At 40.4% G+C, this 20,910-nt stretch overlaps 1 protein-coding gene across 7 annotated transcripts in view; it reads right to left on the reverse strand.

The window, feature by feature from the left end:
* Positions 1–17,475, reverse strand: part of ATP2B1 (ATPase plasma membrane Ca2+ transporting 1) — a 121,699-nt gene extending 104,224 nt beyond the window's left edge. For 3 of the 7 annotated variants that reach the window (XM_081058226.1, XM_081058222.1, XM_081058228.1), the window contains exon 1: positions 15,645–16,081. The gene's annotated coding sequence lies outside the window, so the exon portion shown is untranslated. Of the gene's footprint in view, positions 1–15,021; positions 15,453–15,644; positions 16,082–16,964 lie in introns of those variants that run through there. The other 4 variants (XM_081058227.1, XM_081058223.1, XM_081058229.1 and 1 more) reach the window with 2 other exon arrangements.
* Between the last annotated feature and the right edge of the window lie 3,435 nt (positions 17,476–20,910).

Genomic DNA, 20,910 nt, shown 5'->3' on the forward strand with positions numbered 1-20,910 from the left:
GAGTTTTCCATGTTGAAGCAAGTGGAATGTACCCATCAGATGCTTGTCAGTTAGTGTATTTCTGTATGTATGTTTAATTTTTCATTGGTCTCCCCACAACTGTTACTAAATCAATGATTTATTTTCTAACAGATGTTTCAGAACCCAGGCAACACTGACTTACCGCAACGTGATGGCAACACACACTGGACTGGCCCTGCGCAGGCAAGCTGGGGCAACGCCTCATCAAGGAACTGACTGTGCAAGTCTTCTGTAATGCGATGAAGGGAGCAAGGGGAGTACGAGGCCCAAAGTATGCCACAGAATAACGAGCAGGCGGGGCACATCTGTCACACAGAATGCCTGGTCTAACGCGAGGGGGTCACTGTGACAGCAGAGACGGGCCACCACAGAGGGCTCAGATCTCACCGGACACACATGGATAAGCCGGGAGAGAAGCATCTAACTTTATGGAGAGGTTGGGAGGGCTTCATGAAGGAGTTTTCATGATGACGAGTCCAGATAAAGACACTCCAGATGGGAAGAGCAGTACAGAGCGACTGTTTTTGAACCAAAGTTTCTGTGACTGTTAAGTTTTGTGAATTCCTACTTTTGATTTTAAAAACCGCTTTTTCTCACTGTCAAGATGTCAATTTTCAATTCTTTCTTGTAATATTTATCTTTTCTTGTAATACTTACGTCTCTGAACAATCTTTCCAGTTTCTCCAAATTTACTCTCAACTGCAGTGTGCTGGAAAACCAGTTATCAAAATGTTACAGGAATGTATGTAAAATACTAGTAAACATACCAGGGAAACACACCTAATGTGGAGTGAGGCACTGGGAGTTTGGATGCAGAGACTCCTGGCTACCAAGAGGGCTTTTTTTGCCAATTTCCTGTTTCTCTACTTGTTTTACAAGGTTCAGGAAGATAAATAATGGCCTTCAGGCTAGGAGAGAAATTATCCCGCACCTCCCCCCAATTTTGCTGGTCTCCTTTCTCTTCCATCCCTTCCCATTACAAAGGTATTCCCAATGGCAATCGGTCCACTGAGTGGCATTCCACGGCAAGAAGACCATTCATTATTCATTGACCTCAACATTAGAGGAATGTCATGATACAATTATTTGGGTACATTTTATCCGTGTATACCTATAACTTTTCTAAGTAATCAAGAGGCAGTACTCGAGAGGAAAAAAAAACACACCTGTTTTGAATATCAAATACATATGTATCTACCAACTCAATGGGAAAAAGTTACACTCAACCAAGTAAATAATCTGTTACTTACTCTCCCTCCCTTATACCTTCCACTTCTACAGCTGTCATCTTAAAAGCCCCTCAATACCACTACAATCTAGTGACTTCTGATGATGACTCCAAACTCTCCGTGCACATTCAGTTTTCAGTTAGACTAGACTCTCTCTAGACCCCCAAAACCACTCAAAATATCTTCCTTTCAACTCCACGTGGGACCTTATGGGGTTACCAAATATTGAATATACTGGAGGGGCAATGCTAAAGAGTCTCCTCCAAGGAGTTTCCCCTCCTAGTAGCACAGAGACCTTCACCAACACAAGCTCAGCCTGGGGAAAGGTTTCACTTAAATATATGGGGACACATCAAGAAAGGAGACACACGGGCAAGCCCAAGATTACGACACAACTCAGAACTCACAGCCTGGCTCCCTACCTTGGCTGTATTATGGATACACAAGCAGAGCTCAGAGCAACTTTAAAACAACAACAAAATCCTTCAAAAGTAATAGTGACCCAAGGACAGATACCACTATGCAGAGTTCTAAGAATAGGACACCATGCAAGTGAAACTACTGCAATTTGAAGGTTTGACAGCTGACTCCAAAATGCCTTTCTCCTATGTGTAAGAATAGCTGGACACAATATATTCCCCTTTCCTTATAGGCAGAGATCAAAGACCAGGAAGGGGACGTGTGCACACCCTCCATTGGTTCCTTGGAAGCTACGGCACCTGATGAATCACTGCACAAAAAAAGAAACGGAGAAGGAAGACTGGACGCGCCGACTGACGCAGACTCACAGCTCCGCCTCACAGCCTCTCTTCTTGGCAGGTACAGCTGTTACCATCCAGCACAGTGATCACATAAACATTTTTTGAAGGAATGTATTCATCTAAAATCTTAAGTTTTCCACTCAAAGTCTGGGGATTAACAAAGTCAGATACAATGTCACAGGGAGAATCTGCTAGGACACCTTTTTGAAACTTTCAAGTTTTATGACATACAGAACCTTTTTTATTTGGATTACCTCTTAACATACATTTGCACTTAAAGGTTCAGATGTTAAATTTCTGTAGAGTTGCCTCCTCCATAAAAAAGAAGATATATTAATCTGCAAAAAAGCATTTTAGAAAAGCTGCTTATCTAGTCATTCACATTTTGAAATAAAACTTCCATTTCTACGGCCTTCTTAGTATTCTATTCCACTTAGTCAAGTCTATGCTACCTTTTAAAAACAAGGATGGTGGAATTGTTTCAGAATGACTTAAATTTATATAGCACAGTTATAACAGAATATTTCTCATCTTCAACAGTATAATTCAAAGCACATAGTATTCAGCTGAAGTGAAAAGAGATAGTGCCTTGTAATAATTCACCTCAAACATATTGCAGTTTCTAAGGCGAGACAAAACAAGCGTTTTACTGGATGCCAATGTCAGTGGGTTCAAGCTCAAGACTGGACACAAGATGCTCATTCTGAGAGTCACTAAGAACCTCCCATGTCTAAGGCACTGTGCCAGGGGCAAGTGATGGGAAGATGAACAGTCCCTGTTCTCAAACCGAACATTTCATGGAAGTGTCAACAACAAAATAGGAATTTTTAGAAGTGCTATGAGAATTTGAGAAAGTAAGGCAGAGACCTGGAAGTGAGTGGCCTGAACTGTACACAAAGCAAGATAAAGAATCGCAAATACCTAACCGGATTCACAGAAAGGAGACTGATAGAAAATTTTAATCAAAAGATACCAAACTACCTGAATCCTTTAAACCTAGTAATTAAAAAGGAAACAATCACAAATGAAGAGAAATAGTTATCAACAAAGATGTTCATTGCAGGATTATTTAACATAAGAGGAAAAACTTAAAACCCAAACATCCAGCAATAAGGGAATAGCCATAGGATGAAATATTACATTCATTAAAATGATGTTGATGAAAAAATTTAATGACGTAAGAAAGTGATATAAAGCTTTTTAAAGGCACACAATTATACCTACATTATCTCAAGCATGTTAATAGGTGTACAAATTTTTTAAGAGATCAAAAATAAATTAATATGTTAAAGCTAGGTATGTTTCACGGTTGGGTTATGCGTGATTTTGTTTCATTTTTATATTGTTCTGTATTTTCCACAATAATACAGTTGATGTTGTTACATTTTAAGTTGGTATTTTAGTCTATCTTTAAAATCATTAACCATTTTCATCTTTTTTAGTAGAGAATCTCTCTCCCCAAAATTCCACAGAACCTACTCCTTTAAACAGCTTAATATTTGCAAGTTGCTTAAAACAATACCTGGCAGATAGAAAGCAGATGCACAGGGGTGAATTTTATTCAATAATTTTAAATTCCCTTTAATCTAGTCAAAATAATTAGTGTGTTTTGAGCTGGTCTATTTTCCATGGCACCTTAGCAAAACATTCCCCCTCCCCCCTCCTGAATTCTCCCACCTTTTAAGAGATGATCGCTGTCTCCCTCTGAGATTCTACTTCTTTCAAAGAAAGCAAGAGGAAGAAATTCAGTCAAATATCAAATCCCTCAAAAGGAAGACAGGAAATTAATGATGGCGTGGAATTTTAAAATATGGCCAATTGTAAAGACATACCTACAGAAGTGTACTCCGTAACAGATTTAGTAAAAGTCTCTCTCAAGTCAACATTTCATGGGATTAAGCTGTCACACTAAGAAGTATACAAACTTATCCAGATGAAGAAATGGAGAAATCATATACCAGATTCTTAGTAGGGAGAGGGCTGTATGTAATTATTTGGGAAATAATTTATTTGTATGTTTTGATGAGCTGCTTGGGATGTGTGTGGAGTGATAACCGTGGTAAGGAACATCCCAAAGGAAACTCAACAGATGACAACTGCTACACATAATAAAGAATGAGGAATCTGAATGTACAAAGTGAAGGAAGACTTGAGTGAGAAATTAAGGACCTTAAGTTGTTTGTGGGCTGTCTTTGTCAAAGAAGTTTCCAGTCAAGTAAGCACTATTTATTTGTGCTTTTGTAAAAAATGGATTCTTTTATTCAAAATAATACTGAATTCTGCATCTAAATTTTATAAGACTGCACACAGACACAAGAACTGAATGACAGGTGACACATCTGGGTGATCCAGACATATAAACTTATCCTATATATGTATTCATTTTTAGTTTTGACAAATGTATACATGCCTAAAGTTTGTTTAAAGAAACAGATCTACAAGGCTTTTGTTTTTTTCTTTCCTTTTCTTTCTTTCTTCTTCTTCTTTAATATTAGCAGTTCTTTTAGTTCCATTACCCTATTTTCCACTCAGGCAACAGGTTTTAGTACCTAACTCCATCTCCACAAATAATACTTACAGGGCTCCTGCTTGCTTTTCCAGTTTCAGGCATTATATGTATCTCTCAACACCATTCTTCTTCCCACCCCCAGCACAAACACAAATGCTTCCCAAAGTACTTTTATCTCGAGTGTATAAAGAAACTACAACTCAATAATAAGAAAAATACAATCTAACTAAAAAGGGACAGAATATCTGGACTCTATACATTACTGGAACCAGACACATCCATCAACTGGTAAATGGATAAACAAATTATCATGTACCCATACAATGAAATCCTCACCAGCACTAACAAGCATTGAACTATTAATATATGTGACATGGATGATTTCAAATAATTATGCTGAAAGCTGGAACAAAAAAGACCATATACTGTATTGTATGGTTCCATGTGCATAAAAGTCTAGAAAATTCTATTCAGTCTATAATGACAAAAAGCAGATGAGTGGTTGCCTGAGGAAAGAAGGAGGTGGGAGAGGGGAAGATTACAAAAAGGCACAAGGAAATTTTCAGATGAAAGGTTGTGTTCACTAACTCGACCACTGTGGTAATTTCACTGCAGTATACATACATTAAAACTCAAGATTTCCACTTTAAATATGTGCAGTTTACTGTATGTCAATCATAACTATATAAGGCTGTCAATACACAAAGTTACACAGGCGTTCTGGACTCACAGGTGGGGCTTTCTGACTTGGAGTTTACTGTAGGGTGACTGACGGGGACACTCTCTTTGGACAACCCCCCAACACACAGAGCCATGTAAGAATCTTTAGGTCCTTCCCCTTGAGTCGGTCAGAGTCTTCGGAGAAAATATTTCAACTCTGGCCAGCATCCTGAAAGCTCAGTGAGGGAAGTTCGCTGGGGATCTTACCAGAAATACATAAACTCAGACTTACTCTCATTTGAGTATTCTTTTGGCAGGGAGCAGAGTAAAATGCCAGCTACATGCTACTTTAACTAGAAATCTTAGATAAACGCACGTATTGAAAAGCTAAATTATTAGCTTCATGAACGTAACACAGCACACCGCAGATGAAACATGAAATGATGACAGGCTAGTTAAAAGACAGTATTAGAAGGAAAACCTAAAAGAACCAAATGGTTGAAAAACTGGGGCGGGATAGGGGGAGAAGACCTACTATGGCCATACAGTTGTTTTGTTTTTTGTTTTTTTTTTACGCCAACCTTCCAAGAAAGAAAATAAAACTCCCTGGCTTTGTATTTTGCACTTTTGAGGGCAATAACAAAGAAAACAAGTGATTTACCCAAGGTCATTTGGGCTTTTTAGTAGTAAAGATTAAATTCAAATTTAAATCTGGCGGAACTTAAGATAACATCACAGAGTAAAAACCGAAATCAGAAGTTTTAGGTCCAGTCCCACACAGGAATGCCACAGCGATGCCTAGTCTGAGAAAGATGGGCATTCCTAGCAAAAACAATGCTGTGCCAAGAGGTCCACAGGCAAAGGAGAATCAGGTAAGTTCCAGTGTTCAATTACATATATAAAAATAGAGGAGTTTAAGGTCAAAGGCAGGCGACTTTAAACTTGAGCCTAAATGCTCTGTGCATGCAGAGAAAGGCTGAAGGGTTGAGTGATGTTTGCTTTTTCTGGTCCCTGACATCCAGAGCGTTTGATGCTGGACAATCTCCTCTTCCTAGACTTTGCCTCATCTCTTTCCCGCGTCACTGATTGGCCTTCCTTGTTTTCAGCCCTCTCCTCTTTGCACGGGTGCCTTTTAACTCAGTCGTTCTTTCACCACGGTGTCAGTTGTCAGTCTGTCCAAAGTTAAGCACCTGGTGTTTGTGAGTCAACAAACAAAGAACAGTTAAAGCATCACCCACCTGATTTGGGCATAAGCAGAGAAGGATAGAATTATAGCAAAGCAACTGAAAATCTCCCATTACACTAGGTATTAGCAAGGCAGCATGGAGTATATGCCAATGTCAGCCTCGTGTGTCCGGTAAGAAGAGATTAAAATCCAGCCGGAAAAAATCATGCTTTAATTTCACTCTTGCTGGTTCCACTGATTTCTGCCTCCACAGAGTTCTTTTTATTTATTTTTTCACAACCCAAACCACTCTATTCTCCTCTCTTGATCACCAACTTATATTATTACTATTATTATTGCGATGTTAAAGCAAGAGCAAACCTTAGAATTCCATCTACAATACCTTACCAACAATTAGGTCTGTAACTGGGAGAACAGTCAACAACCATGCACCTGGACAGTTTCAGCTGTGCTAATCACTGGAAAATAAATCATCTCTGGAGAGCAACTTTTTTCAAGCACTTTTTACTGTAACAGCTTACGTACTAAATCTATATAAACATTAATTACTTGTACGTTTGAAATTACATGAGCATTCAATAAGAAATGATAAAGGCAAGTACAGGCTTTCCTTTCTGGACCTAAGGAAGGCAGTTAGAAGAAAAGCCGTATTACTATGCTTCAAACTTTAACAGAGACCATATACCTACACGTCTTCCTGATGCCGACAGTGATTCTAGACCAGGTCAGGTCATGAGCTAACAGTTCACTCTCAGTTCATGGAAAAGAACTCTCAAAAATTACAGCAAATAACATTTCAAAACAGCTTCACAATATTCTTATCAATAAACAGCAACTACAAACTACAAGAATATCATATTTTAAATTTTAAACCATAATATATATGCTTCAAATTATGGCATTTTACACCCTGCAATGTGCTAATGGTTTACAGGTCCAACAAGTGCATCTTAAGAACATCAATCCTGATGAAAGGAAGTCACAAGCCAAAGCAACAGTGAAAATGGGCATTTTAAGATATAAATTTTGTTATTACAATGACTAATTACAATCAGAATAAAACCTAAAATGCACAAATTACTACATTGAAATTAAGAAATGGAAAAGACTTCCTAGGTAGAAGCTAAATTCTAATATCCGAGCAATGTTTTATGAAACATTGCCGTACTCCAGAAGTAAAACAGGTTGTCCTATGAATCCATCTGAGCAAAGTTACAATTTCAAAGGTAAAAAGGCTTTTAGAAATTCTCCAAGAAAAATTCCTCAACCTCATCTGCTTTACCTTAACAATGCAAGTTAACAATGTCTACATCCTAAACCAACATGCCAGAAAGTACTGATTCAACATTGCTGACTACGACAAAAGGGTATACCAGGGGTGCCAAAAAATGTACACATTTTAAGCGATGTTATGTACGTATTACTTTTCGAAGTTGAACTGAATTACGGTAGCAATGTGTATAGTATGAAGTTTGCTCAAAAGATGGATGGCGTTGATCAAATGAATGCTAGTGTCATTCACTGTATTACAATTTCAATAGTTTTTTCCTTTCTTAAAATGCATATACATTTTTTTGTCACCCTCTGTGTAACAGATGGGAAGTGTATGACCCAGGCTATTTTTGTAGAAAAATTCAGACAAAAACATGAGTGATGACTAGGAAGGGTAGATTAATGATACGTTTGGAAGGATGGGGACATTTAGATAGACAAGGACACCAAGGGTCCTATCAGGTGACAGGAAGAACACACATGAAGTCACAGCAAGAGAAGGAGAAGGGTGTGTGTAGAAGACTGCAAGACTGTAAGACTGTCCATAGTGAGCAGTCAGCAGTATTACAGTACTGCCACACTGCTCTCAACTCCAGGAAACAGGATTCATATGGTGTTCTCTGTGAATAGCACCCCCTAGAGGTGTGCAAAGTGGGGATTCTAGTTAGGTAATATAGAAAAGTAACAGATGAGATGCTCCACTAAAAGGGATTCTGTTAAATAGAGGAGCTAAATACTAAAGACATTTAGAGAGATTCGTACCATATCAGCATATCAAAGTATGGGAGAAGTTCCAAATGGAAAAACTGCATAAACCAGCCTATCTTGGATTTTGGTTTTACCCCTCTCCCGCCATGAAACCCCTGTTAATGTTTCTTAGAATCAGTGTTCTAGAACACACTTTCGAAAACAGTGAGTTATTTTATAAAAGGCCTTCAGAGTCAAGTTGCATGTTGATAAAGAGAAAAATGAGGAACCATTGAAAGTTTTAGTGAAGACAGCAGGAAAGCTTAAAAAAAATTCTGGCACAACTATGAAAGGTAGATAAAAGCAGCAGATCTGAGAATTTTAAGAATAAAAGATTGTTTAAAATCTTTCTGGGAGCTAACTAACTCACTGAATTAATACAATGAATGATAAATCTACATTGTTAATAATCAAGCTATTTAAAAAGCATCTTTTAAACAATCAAATCCTTTTTAAGATCTGCTTTTCAGAAATAATAATTTTTACTCCTACATTTATCAGGTCTTTAGTCATACCAGTTTACAGTTAGGCAGTATAAGCTCAGATTTCACAGTGTAAGCAAGCACTGGTCCATTCAAAACTATCCTTAGTCCTTCCCCAGAGGCCCAGGTGACATTAATATTAACACAAAACAGGTATCCCAGATTTTGAGAACCACATTGGTTAAAAACATCAAATAACACTGTACTTAAAAATACCAAATACTATTCTTACCAAAGAGGTAATTAAAAACACTGCATACTGTTTAGGATAGTTGACAGTGTTCTAGGAACAAGAAAAGAAAAAAAGCTTTACAAGAATACTGTGAAAAGTTTACCCATAGTTTATCCAGATCCCTCTGCCAGAAAACTTTATTAGTTTAGATTTCCACAATCATTAGTAATTATAACCCATGATTCCTAAATATATCCTAAAGCGTAGCCAATAAGCCTAAGTTTTGGGAACAAACAAAAAAATGCTCAGCGTAGTCTTGAGGTTGGACCTGCTTTGAAATTAATTTCACTATAAAATACATTTAAAATACAGATGCAGCTACTTCCTATATTGTTATAAATGAAGTAAAGACAACTGTATTTTAAAACTGGCCTTAAATAGAAAGTAATCCATATGTGGTATATGGTATTAGACAAAACAGTTCAAAAAATCAGATCAGTTTACAACAAATAGACCTTACAATAGATTGCTGAACTATATAAACTGTTATTGATCGTTTAAATGAAACAGCAGTAACTTCTGCTTTAAGGCACAGAATGGTAAATTTTCAATAAGTCTTATATTATTAATATTCTTGAAAGATCATTAGGCACTAACCTGCTGTTTTTGAAGGAACAGCTGCTTGTTAACTGAAACTAATTAAGAATCACCACTTATCCAGTTTATGTCCTTTTAGTTTGAAGGAACATCCAATGTCTTTCTAAAAAAATTAAGAGCTAGACTAAAGCATAAATAAATATACAGCACTGTACTGACACAGCATGCATTACTCTATGAAAATCAGTCCCCATGTTTAAGTCATTTGGAAATGGCAGACACTGAGGCATGAAAACAAAGAGGGAAGAGCATTCTCTGTCTAGGAGTTTACAGTGCCTAGTAAGTAACATAATAAATAACCACTTTGTGAAAAAGTGGTTATTTGCCTATGAAAAAGCCTATGAAAAAGTGGTAGGCTTTCTGAAAAAAGACAAAGCATACATATAACAAAAATATTTTCAATTGATCAGCTTTATAGCTGTCACAAAACCGCCAAGTTCACAAATCTAACTTGGCTACAAGAGTCAAAACTATTTAAAAGCACTAACTACACTACATTCAAAGTCAAATCAATCAATGATGTCCCTCTAATTTATAAAGGCATCTCTACCGCATAACATAATTTTCACCTAGTTATAACTTCAGCACCCCAAATCTGCTGAATCAGAACTGTAGAGGTAATGCCAGGGGGTCTGCGCTCTCAGTGACCCCCCTCCCAGGTGATCGGCAAGCACCCAATGCTGGAGCGCCACTGACTTCCTCGTGGGATTTATAACAAGGTTTTCGGTTTCCAAAACTAAAATATCCTCACTTGGGAACTTTTAAAACTAAATTTCACGACATAAATTAGTATTTCAAAAAAGATTTCGGTAATAAATGGGTTGTGGCAGAAAAACACACACACACACACACACACACACACACACACAAATTACAGCAGGAATTAAAAGAAAAAACTTATAGGCCATTATTTTTAACTCAAGATTTAAGACACCCTTAAATCATGTTAAAGACTAACATGTCTTTGAAAACAAAATTCCTAACTTAAAAATAATCCAACCCACAATATTAAAAATATAGTATTTCAAATATGTTCAAATTCATTTACTCAGCTGTTAAGCAAATCAGGGTATGAACTGTTTACATTATACCAAATACAAGCAATGATTAAATTTATAAAGCTACACCCAAGCAAATCTGTTTATAATCCACTATTAAATTTACTCTGCCAGAAATTGATTTCTCATAAATTTATAGAACTTTAACAAACTTACATAAACATGTATAATGGAAATAGCAAAGGAGGAAAAAAATGTGAAGCCACCTAAAGTCTAGCCCTGGCTAATCTAGCAGCTAACTATGCGACCTTAGGACCCAGACAAATCATTTTTCCTCCCTGGAAAAGAAAAGGTACAACAGTTTACTCATCTCACAGGATCATTTATTGGGACAATCAAATCAGACAGTATATAAATACATTCTGAAATATTCTAAAGCACTTTATAAATCAAAAACATTATTATTAAGACAGAAAACTTGAGACACTATTGTTAGGTGCCTGCTATAAAATAGAGTATTACCAAAACAACAAAGAACATAAAAAGTGATCCTTCAGATTCAACAGATATAAAACACTATTGTGTATATTCTGTAAATTACAAAAGTAAAACATAACAATTCTATTTAGTTATCTGTCCTATATCCCCATTTATAACATTTATTTCTTCTGTAAAGATATAAATGATATTAGATAGGCCATGAGTTGATAACTGTCATAACCGGACAGTAACCATATTTTCTATACTTTCATATATTTGACAACATCAATAATAAATTTTAACAAGACAATGATGTATATGTTTGTATACAGAACATCTGTAAAAGCTAAAAAATAAATCTTTATATTTTTTTGAAAATTATTCCAATTATTGTATCATTTTCCTGTTACCTCAGATTCCATATATTCCAAAATAAGCTGCTCTCAGTACCCTTCTATACATAACACCTACTAGAATATAATTATTCCCTTTCAACTAGGTGAGTATTCTTACCCAAACAGCAAAAAGATAATTCTTAAATATCTACTTCCTGATCTTTGCTCCTTTGTGTTTTTGCTCATTCATTACAAAAGAATTAAAAGGTGAAAAGGACAAATTTCAACAATATATGTGTAAAAATACCAGGGAAAAAAAGACAAATACTTTTTTGCTAGTATTGAAAAAGACCAGATATGCAGTTGTAATTCGCCATTTCTCTTAAAACCTGTTGACTATACAACTCAATTCACAATATGAGGACTGTTTCATCCATAATGAAGTTAGCTAGCATGTCTGTCAGACAAAGGAAATCAGTAAATTTCACCACTAAATCAAGGATTCTATCAAAGTATGTATAACAATGTATGATTACTTTGTATACATCAACCTAACTGCTCAAAGGATGTCCTTTAATCTGGGGCCGTATTTCACAAAGTTAAAGCATAAACCACCTTTCATCTCAAGCAGATCTTTTTGTTTAATTGTAATTTTGTAAATACATCTATAGCTCAATACCTTACGCTTTATAGTAGTTTCTGAAGAAATCTCAAGTGCTGAAATTTAAATGCAGTTAGAAGGGCAATGATATCTTGTGGTTTATAATTAAAATTATATTTGGTAATATCCACATGTTAATTTATTCACTACTTACAAGCTAAATCTTTGTGTTTTCATGTTATATCTGCATTCACAATAAAAAAGTATCCTGTGCCTAAAGAGATAGTACAACTCAAATTGTTTTATTTGGGAGGGAGAAAGACAGGAGTGAACAAATGGGCAGGGAAGGAAACCTCACCAATCCAACTCTCACTACAGCATTTGTTTTCTAAGCATATACAGAAACCACTTTTTCCAACATGGTCTTTAATAACTTTTAATGTAAGTCCTGCTTCAAGTCTTCATTTGTCTTATTTTAAGAAAAAGTAATTGTAAAACTCTCAATAAAACCTTAAAAGGCAAGCTGTTGGAAGACGAGTAACAAACAAAAAGAATTACTATACTTTATTCAAGCAAGGTTAATAATTTTACAGATTTTGCATGCTTACTTTTACTTCAGAATGTTAACTACATACAAGCTAAAAAAGTTGTAAGACCACAATCATACCAGTAGGTACCTTTATTTGGTAGCAATGGCTAGTTTTAAATATCTACTTACAATGAAGTTATCACTTTCCTTATTTCTTTTTCCTAAGTATCCAAATATCATTACCCCTATTATTTAGTATCAGGACAAATCAAATAGTTTCTCACCTCACCTCAAAATCTTACATTAAACTTCAAGCTTCAATTTAAAAACTATGATTTCCCATATGATTGCAGAAATCCCCCGCTAAAAGAGTGAAGAGTTAGAGAATACAGAAAAATGAAGGCAATTTCACTTTAAACATCTTAATGAGGATAATCTCAATGTATAAAATGACAACTGCAATAAAAATCAAGGCGTACTCTGATTTTTCTATTTTAATAAAACAAAATCATGAAATTTTAAATTAAAGGTGGCGCTCTGTCCTCAACTCACCCAACTGTGACTCACTTTTGCAGACTATATGGTAGGCAATAACAGTTACTTTTCAAAGATCTTTCCAGTTACACCCAAGCCAAAATCAGGACAGAGATCCACCCTTAATTATAGCAATTTAACTGTCTCATCCAAAGCAAGGTTGAAACTAAAACGACCCCCTTAAATCATGCCTAAATAAGCCCATTTCATATAATAGTTTTCAAAGGACCCCTTTAAGGAAAATATTTTTATTTACTCCGAATTTGAAGTCACCAGGACAAAAAATGAAAAAGACGGGGAGGAGAACCCAAACGAAACTCACAAGTACAAAAAGAGATTCTCCTCCAATCCCTCTAATTCCCGCAATCCGCCTTTGCCACACACAAGGACAGTGAGTCTGAGGAAGGCTGGCAGTAGGGTAAGCAGTGAAGGCCCTCCATTCACTCACGTGGGCCACCATCCAAAGGGTTACACACCCTCTGCCCAAGGAGAGCCTCATACACAGCATATCCTTACAAGCACGTCTTATTATTATAAAATATGCCCACGCTAAACGAGAGCTTTACGTTAAAATAAGACTGTCCTCAGGTGGGGGAGGTTAAACACAACAAAGGCTTCCATATTGAAAGGCAGACAGTCCAGATAACGAGCATATACCTACACGCGTATGAAAAAACAATGCATATAACTAATTTATCATGAACAGCAATCGATACCAACAAGAGCCATTAGATTATTAATAAACCCAGAAAAGTAGCATGCATAGCTGCCAAAGGTGGCTGTCTGCCGCGTCTAACCCCAGGGAAAGGTTAAAAAATACCCCTGCGGGAAGAGTCAGGCGCTCCGCAGGTTTCAAGACTCCTTGGGCCCACCCTGAGCTCCGCCTGCCCTGCCCTCGGCGCCAAGACCGCTGCACCGCACAGGATGGGGGCACTCCCAGCGCTGCGAGTCCCGCAGAAAACTGGTGAATGAAGAGCAATGCGCACCGCGACCAACCCGGCTGGTGACCGCAGCGCACGCAGAACCAGGGGTCGCTAACTAGCTCAGCCCCAGGATTCTCCTGCAGGAAGGCATAAAAGGAGCACCCCACCAACCCCGCAACGGGAATGCGGTTCTTTCTCACCGACCCTTTCCAAAAAGGGGGTGGAGGAGGCAGGGTGTTATTTTTTTTTCTTCTTTTACACTAAGTCCAAAAACGCGAATCGGAAGCAACTGGGAACACCGTGGGGGGCCAGACGGGAGACGCCGGGAGAAAGGCGAGCGGGCTCTCCAACTCCTAGGGAATCACCGTCCGGCGTGACACACATCAACCACCCAGCCCTGGAGCGGGCACACGGGCAGGGCATGGGGGTCCCAGCTCTCCGCCCGCGAAGCGCCCGTGGGGCTGCAGCCGGGAATCAAAGGGGTGACCCTCCCGGGGCGTTCGGAAGGAGTGCCGGGTATCGCTGCCCTCAAGGTCACCACGCGCCGGGGCGGGGGCGGTCGGCGAAGGGATGAGCTATGGCGCTGCCGAAGCGGCTCGGAGTCGAGCTGCGGGTGTAGACCCGAAGCCCCACCGAGCCCCGTCCCTCGGGCCCGGGGCGGGGACTCCCGGCCGGACCCGGCGCCGAGTGCACGCCCAGAAACCCGCTCACCTTTACGATCTCCGGGTGCGGGCGCGGCAGGAGACAACCTGCGCGGGGGCTGCCGAACGCGCCCCCAACTTCTCCCAAACCCGCTGCAGTCAGCGGGGCACCCAACGCTGTCGGGACCCCGCCGCGACGCCCTGACCCCGTCCTCCGCGCGGCCTCCCCCGCAGGTGGTCTGCCCCATCGCCGCTGCCGCGGGCGGACGGCGGCCGCCACTCACCTCGCCCGGCAACAGGAACCATTTTCCGAGGGAGTAAAGGAAAGGGAGGCTGCAGGAGGGTCTGGGACGGGGGTTGAAGGATGAGGGACAGCGAGAAGCGCAGAGAATGGGGGCTCGGTCCTCGGCCTGTCTGCAGCTGACCGGCAGGGCTCGGGACGCCACGCGGAGGGGCGCTTGCACCTCGAGGATGAGGCGGCCGCGGAGCCGAGAGGCTCGGCGTCCACCAGCCGGGGCTCCCTACTCACGCTGCACTGCGAGGAGGCGGCGGCGGCGGAGGAGGCGGCACCCGGCCCGGCCCCCGCCCAGAGCCCGGCAGCCGCCGAGTGGCCGCCCGCGTCCCGCAAGACCCGCCTCCTCGGCTCCGCAAAGCCGCACACAGGGCGCGCCGCGCTCAGCACGGGCAGCTCCGCCAACCTCACGCCGCCATCCGCAACGGCAGCGGCGGGCGGGTGCAGCCCCCCTCTGTGAGCACCGCAGCCCGGCCCGCTCCGGGCAGGGCCCGCGGCCACCGGAGAGCGGACGGCCGAGCACGAGGGGGCTGCGCGCTGCCTCGGGCAGGAGCCCCGTGAGCCCCGGGGGGCCCTCAAGATTGCCGGGGTAGGCAGGGGGACGAGAACTCTCACCCGTTCCGGTCTGGCGCTCCCTTCTCTCCACACCCACACGCCTCCCGCTCCACGCTGGCGGCGCAGCTGCTCCCGCTGCCTCTGCCGCCGCCGCCGCCGAAGCTCGCGCCGCCGCCGCCGCTGCCGCCTTGGCTGGGCGCGGTCACGTGACGCGGCCCGCGGGGAGCCTGGGGGCGGGCGGGCGCGGAGGAAGCGCGGCTCCGCCGGAGACTGGGAGTCCAGCGGCGCGGAGAGGGCGTTTAAGGGGAGGACCCGGCGAGCGCGCCCCCGGCTGGAGAGCACGCGCCCGGCGTTGAGAACTTGCAACGCGGTCGGGAAAGGGTGGCGGGAGCGAGGGGCGGGGGACTCACGCCTCCGCGCGCCCCTCCCTCTCTTCCTACCCCGAGCGCCAGGGCTCGCTGCTGCCCCCGCCCCCTCCCGCTAGCTCCTTTCCTCCTGCCGCTGCCTGCGATTGGCTGAGAGACTCTGACGTCTGTGTTTCCATGACGTATCGAGGCGTGGGGGGGTCGGCGGGGGAGGAGGGGGTGGCTCCGGCGCGCGGGGCGGTGACTCCGTCAGTCACAGCTGCTGTTCCGCCGCGCGGCCTGGCGGCTCCCGGGTTTGTGGAGGCTGGAGCGCGATGACTGCCGCAGGAGGACGCGGGCTCCTTTCACCTGGGGCCCCGCCCGAGCCTCCTGCAGGCCTGCGCCCGGGAGCTAGGCTGGCGGGCGGAGGAGGGCGAGCGCTCCTGGTGACGACAGGTTAAGGCTGACCCCTCGTCAGCAGACATTTGAGCGGCTTTTCGCAGCAGGTCTGCTCCACTCCCTATCCGACTGGGTGCCTGTCCCGGGCTGTGACGCACGCGCCGCACGATCAAAGTGCCTCCCCGCTCGCTCCCTCTTGGGGAGAAGAGCCCACCTCTGCGGGTGCGGGGCGCCCCTCCTCTGTCGGTAGGGTCCGACCCGCAGGCACCTGAGATCCCGCTGCAGCGCCCAAAGGGTTAACTAACGCAGGCGTTTCGCCGGTGCAAGCAGGCTCATCAGGACCGGCGCTTAAAAATCCCCGTTTGGGGTTTGCTTTTTCTCCCTATGCCACGCTTTTGACTCTTAGTTCACTTGTAACATCTCTCCCCATCACCCTTCTTTCGTGTACGGAAAAGGCTAGTTAAAAATACGGGGTAACGTGCGGAATTTAGATGATGAAAGGTAGCCTGCTTTGCCCCAACCTTCAAGAGAGTTTGCAAGTTAATAAAAAAGAACCACCCGTCGTGAAATATACTTTAAAAATAAAACGGGTTTTTCTTCCTACACACACATACTGATGGAAAAATTAGTTTCTTACCTAAGACAGCGTGCTCCATCGTCGTCTAATCGCCTCTGTTTGAACTAACCATCGCCGTTCACTCAGAGACGTTGTCGGTGTTATTATTTTCAGTACCACTTAATCAGAACAAAAAGACAAGTTCTGCAGTCACTTCCTTTCTCTTCACAGGACTAGAAAAATTAATACTTGTAACGACTTCTTAAAATCACACAAGCGATGCAAAGGTATTTATCATGTATGTTCACTCTCTGGTAGCATTTATTTTTAAACATTTTTAAAGGCTTAGAAACAAAATATGTACAAGAAGTTTAAAAAGCAAAAAAAACTCCAAGTTAATCCTGTTGAAAATAATTTTTTATGAATCAATGTATCTTACCAGGACACGCATTTACCAACCTTTTGAACTGTGCCCTTGACATGCAATTAACACTGCGCAGAATGACACTGTTTTTCCTCTCGTTAATCACTGTTAAGGAATTGGTTGGTGTTGTACAATAGCCCTTCCTGACACTATTTCAAAACTTAGCACAAGAACAGATTAGCTTTTCAAAACGGCTTAGAGACATTTAAGAATCACTGGCTTTTGTCCAACTTTTCCTCCAAGGAAGTTGCAATAGCAAATTGAATTATGTATTCTACTTTAATCAAGAATTTGACATTAAAGTAATATATGAATCATTGCTATAGTACACTAGCACAGTGCATAACATTAGAATCTGTTCACTTTGTGGGTTTGTTGCAGTTCCAAATAATAAAATATATGCTCTTAAAGTGTTGTCATGAATAATTACTCAGCATCTTCATTTTAAAACATGATTTCAATAGTTTTCATTTATGGAGATTATATACATATATATTACAGAACACATTTATATGCATTTTAAAGAAATGTGAGTCACATACAATGATATACTTTTACTGTCATAGTCAGGATGATTGTATTGTGTAATTTGGTTTTTATATTTTCATTTCTTAAATAGCAAATAAAGGCTGAAAGCAATATAGAAATAACTGCACAAATTACATTAGGAAATACATTTTTCTTTCTCCCTCAGGATTAGTATTGAAACCTGAATGGTACATTTCTCAATGTAAAAATCAAGAAACCTTTGATTGCTTAATTAGCATTTCCTTAAAAAATGGAGCTACTTGAATTCAAAGATGCTACTGGATATGATATAACCATACCCTCTTAATCTTAGACCTCACTTACCCCATATATTTAATTGATCCAAAGATATATCCGTGCATAATAAGAACAATATAATAATGCAATTTATTGTCAAAAGACAATCTTGAAAAGTTCTTTTAACACTCTTTGAATATCTTTTTGAATATTTACATGGAAAATTTTATGAAAGTGTTTAAATCCTATGGCAAGTTCCTATTTAGGATGTAAACATTGTTTGAAGATAGGCTGTGTATTCAAAATAATGTATTTTACAAATTGTTAAAGAACATTCCTTTTAGTGAGGTAAATCTAAACTATTGCCATCTCTTCTGATAAGTTGATCAACATGAACGTGTAAATCATGGAGACAGTTTTCTAAATCCTCAATGTAATTAAGTGTAAAGGGAAACATTAGGATCTTTATACCCTCAAGAATCTGTCACATATATCTAACAATAGGATAAAATAAAGACATTCCAACAGCAGCATATTTTTAAAAACGAATCGTTTCTCCAAATACACGCTTACCGATGTGAATGTATTAATTTGGATCATTGCAGAATGCTAAAGAGAACTGACAGGTGAAGTGAGGCAGGGAACGAGGCATGTTCCATGCTTCATAAAAAAGTAGTTGTATGTGTTCTCAAATTTCCATTAACCTGGATCACCAACAAGTGATGTCAAGAGAAATATTACGTAGCTGAAAACCACAGAGAACAGTTATCTATTACTAACAGATGAATTACATTTGTTGAATTAAATGAAATGTGATTACAGGTAAGCCTAAAATAAGAATTTCCAAGTCACATACTGGAAAAATTTTATAGGTGAAAAATGCAAAGTGGTTAGATATCATCGTTTGACAGGAATTATTTAACGCCCTGTACTCTTCTAGGTATAAGGCATATTTTTCTATGGCAAATGTATAACCTAAGTCATAGACTATGGTCCTAAGTCAAAATTCCAGAGAATCAAAAAAAATGACAGCTCATATTTAAATGTTGCTGAGAAAGAAAGAGGATTTGGATTTGACTTGTGCCAGGAAAGATCTATAGGATTTAAATTAATGCAAAAGAAGGTGGACAGTAGAAATGTCAGAAAAAATACGTGGGAATTAACAAGTTGACCACATCCATTTTCCTCTCCTTTCATTATCCATGATACGTATATTTACTGCCTTTGATAGCCTTCACTTACATAAGTGCAACTCACTTATTTTCCTGCTAATGATGGTGAGTTATGGGGTATCACAGTATTGCTGTGAGGTTTTGATGAGATACTGATAGAAAGCTCTTCACAGAGTGCTTGATGTGTAGTAAGTGCTCATAAATGTCATTATTACTCGGAAGCATTCATTCTTTACCCCTTATTACCAAGTAAATGTACTGCAAATGAGAATGTACATATTTACTTACTTTGTTTTAATGACCAGGGGTTTATTATTCTCACATTAGAAGTTGAGAGGTAGGTGATGGCATGATGGATTCAGATGCTGAACACAGCCACCAAGAACCCAAGTTCAGAGCTTTCTGATCCACCATCCTTGGTGTATGCTTACTTTAATATCTTTTTATGCTAACAATAGGATAATCAGCAGGATTTTCTCACATTTGCGGCAAATCTAACATTTCTAGATTTTTAGTTTTTTATGTAATTTTTTCATTGCTGTCCACCTTTTCTTTGAAATAACGCCTTTGTTTGTCATGACATTAGAATGTGCAAAGAATCACCTGATTTGAGCAATGCAGATTCCTGGGGCCCCATTCACAGAGCTTCTGATTGAGTCTGTTTGGAGTGGAGCCAGAAAAATAGGCATTTTTGACCGTCCCTTTGGGTGATTTTGAAGCAACTAACCATCTCTGCCTCCTTTATCGTATCTTTCTTTTATTATCTTCTTCATTAGTTCTTTCTCTTTCACTGGCAACTTTTTCTTTTCTTTTTTTAAATTACAGTTTATTGTTAGTAAAGTTACATACATTTTGTTGGTAAAGTTACATTTTGTTAGTAAAGTTACCTGAAAGTTACATAGATTTCAGGTGTACAATTCTGTAATCCATCACCTATATCTCACATTGTGTGTTCACCACCCAGAGTCAGTTCTCTTTCCATCACCATATATTAGACCCCATTTATCCTCTTCTGAAGGCCCCCTTCCTGCTTACCATCTGGTAACCTCTAAACTATTGTCTATGTCTATGAGTTGTTGTTTCTCATTTGTTTGTCTTGTTCTTTTGTTGTTTTCGGTTTATATACCACATATCAGTGAAATCATATGGTTCTCTACTTTTCCTGTCTGACTTATTTCGCTTAGCATTATAATCTCAAGATCCATCTATGTTGTCACAAATGGTACTATTTCATCTTTTCTTACCGCCAAATAGTATTCCATTGTGTATACGTGCCACAACTTCTTTATCCATTCATCTATCGAAGGACATTTTGGTTGTTTCCATTTCTTGGCTACTGTAAATGAAGCTGCAATGAACATTGGAGCACACATGTCTTTATGGATAAATGTTTCCATTTTGGGGGGTAGATACCCAGGAGAAGGATTGCTGGGTCATACTGTAATTCTATTTTTAATTTTTTGAGGAACCTCCACACTGCCTTCCATAATGACTGCACCAGTCTGCATTCCCACCAACAGTGTATGAGGGTTCCTTTTTCTCCACAGCCTCTCCAACACTTGTTACTATTTGTCTTGTTGATGATAGCCATTCTGACTGGGGTGACGTGATATCCCATTGTGGTTTTTATTTGCAATTCTCTGATGATTAGTGATGCTGAGCATTT

The sequence above is a fragment of the Rhinolophus hipposideros genome, assembly GCF_964194185.1.
Source record: "Rhinolophus hipposideros genome assembly, chromosome: 9".
Taxonomy (NCBI): domain Eukaryota; kingdom Metazoa; phylum Chordata; class Mammalia; order Chiroptera; family Rhinolophidae; genus Rhinolophus; species Rhinolophus hipposideros.